The sequence below is a fragment of the Lactuca serriola genome, chromosome 7 (assembly GCF_051521515.1).
Source record: "Lactuca serriola cultivar US96UC23 chromosome 7, Lser_US96UC23_V15, whole genome shotgun sequence".
Classification (NCBI taxonomy): domain Eukaryota; kingdom Viridiplantae; phylum Streptophyta; class Magnoliopsida; order Asterales; family Asteraceae; genus Lactuca; species Lactuca serriola.
In genome coordinates, this window is record NC_136414.1 from 42579659 (window position 1) to 42582437 (window position 2779).

Consider the following 2779-nt stretch of genomic DNA (forward strand, 5'->3'; position numbering starts at 1 on the left):
AACCCACAATTTGACGAAACATTGTTGGGTCATGAAATGGTTCTCCATCTTTGGATAAACGAGAGCCCGGATCAGCTGGAGTGGAAAGCGGTGAAGCATCAATCATTTTGCTGTGATCTAAGATGTCAAGGATATAGCCAATGTTTTAAAAACCGGTTTTTTTGTTGAACCGGTCTCGTGACCGGTTTCCGGTTCAACCGGTTTTCTAATTTTTTTTTATGTTTTTTATTTTTTTTCTTGCACACACACACACACACACACACACACACATATATATATATATATATATATATATATATATATATATATATATATATATATATAACCAATAATTTAACATCCACACGTTCAAACAATAAAAATGCATATGACAAAAAATTGTAGATCAATCCAAATACATCCAAAAAACATAAAAGATAATAACTAAAAAAATACAGTTTTAGCTTAAAAGTAACGCATCAAGATTAAATCAAATCATGGATCTTGAGACATCGGAGTGTTATATGCATCAATCTCACGATCGCTTAATAAATGAAATTCACTGTCAACTTCATTATTATTAAAAACAAGGCCAGTTTCTTTTTCTATAGTATAAAAGAACAATGTTAATGTCACAAAATAGACTAATAATAAACTAAAATTATAACACTACATTAATATTTATGGTAAAAAATGTCACCTTGTGTTTGAGAAACTGGTTCATGCTCTTCTTCGTCAAGCATATTTTCTAAATCATTGTAATCAAGTTCTCCTTCTGGCTCTTTTTCAACCACCCAAAAATCCGTCTTATCAATACATTCATAGTCAATAGGATCGTAAGACCTTTTATCAACCTTGAGTCTACAAAATCATTCACAAAAAAAAGTTGTAAAAATAAAATGACATTATTATTAATTAAATATTTTATTATAATATAATGTACCTATTTTTTAATCGCAAGTTGTAGTGCACAAATACAAGATCATTTAGGTGCTGTTTGTTTTTCTTAAAAAACCTCTTCAAAACTCTTATTGTTGCGCGGCAAAGCACACGCGCAACACTTTTTGTCCCACAGCAGTTTGTTTTTCGGAAGTCTTCGGGGTTTAAAACCTCTGCCCGTGTGCTTCTTGGGGAAGCACTTGTTATACCTCTTCCCACCTCTTCCCACCCCTTCAAACCTAAACTAAAAAAATCCAACCCCAAAAAACCATCGGTGCTTTTTTTTTCCAAAAATTGAACGTGTTTAATATTACATTTTGTAATGGTCCTCCATGAAGTATATTTAAAGTTACATTTATGGTCATTTACTTATATATTAAATTTTATTTTCATCTCTTTAACATTTAATACATTAAATTTATATCTCTTTAATTCTTTTCTTCCATTTAATTTACATAAGTTAATTAATTTTAATGTTGTTTTTTAAATAAGTGTCTAGAATTTCATTTTTTTATTTTCTTTTTAAATAAGTGTCTATTATTTTGTTTTAATGATGATATAAAAAATAAAATGGAAAAACAGATTGTAATAAAACATATAACATATTATATTTTATTATTTCAATGTTTTAAGACTATAATTATTAAATTTTTTGTGTTTAAAAACAATTTTCGGTTTATTAAATTAGTTTATTTTAATTTTTTAATGTCTACAGCAGTCTTCAGATGTTAATAAAAACAAACACGCTTCTTATTACAGTCTGCAGCCATTTGGTCCACCTCTTCTGTTGCAGAGGTTTGCAGAGGTGGTCCGCAGACTTTTTGAATTTTTGCTTCGAAAAAACAAACAGCACCTTAGTCTTTGATGTTCCAACCTATTCCTCTTTTTTGTGTGAATCCTTTCAAAGACACTCCAATTTCGTTCACAACCGGAAGACGATGCAGTTTGACTTAGTATTCTAATAGCAAACTTTTGTAATATTGGAGTATCTCCGCCAAATAACTTCCACCACTCATCTACAAATAAAATGGTAAGAAAAAAAATATATTTCACAATAATATAGTTAATAATAGTATACAAAAGTTAAATGTTACCTGGACGTGTACTAGTACGAGAAGCAATGACACTATATCTACCAAAAGTATCTTCAATATCACGAAACTTGCCAAGAGATAGTGTAAGATCAAAAATGCTTGTACCGGAAAAATTCTTCTCAACCATATCGAGAACACCTTGAAACACCTCTCTCTTAGAACAAACATTCTCATGATTATACTGAAAAACTGGATTTAACCAATACGCTGCACAATGAATACTTTTTCTTAGCATTTTATCCCAACGACGATCAATTATGTCAGTATAAGGCTTGTATAATTCTTTTTTCTTCTTAAATAATTCATTTATCCCTCTTCTTGCCCGATACATTCCCTCGTAAACATAACCCAATGCAGGTGTTTCATCTGAATCACATAACCGCAAAAGCCTTAACAAAGGAGTCATCACTTTTACCGTAATCAAACAATTTTTCCAAAAGTTTTCATTCAAGACAATATCTTTACATTCAGACGCATTTCTCAATTTCAACATCTTCTTAAAGTCGTTAGATATGACCATTGCTTGTAAATCGTCTTTATGGTCATACAAACTTTTCAATGCAACAAACGCAGTACCAAAAGGGGTAGCACCTGGACGGATGATTTCTGTCCAACCATCTCTTTTTCTTAACCAATTCAAGGGCCACTTTTGATTGTAAATAAAAACAGTAACCCTGGATGCAAGAGTGACCAAACTTTTTACATTATCTAATTCTGAAACATACTTTAATATAAGATTAAGACAATGCGCTGCACATGGGGACCAA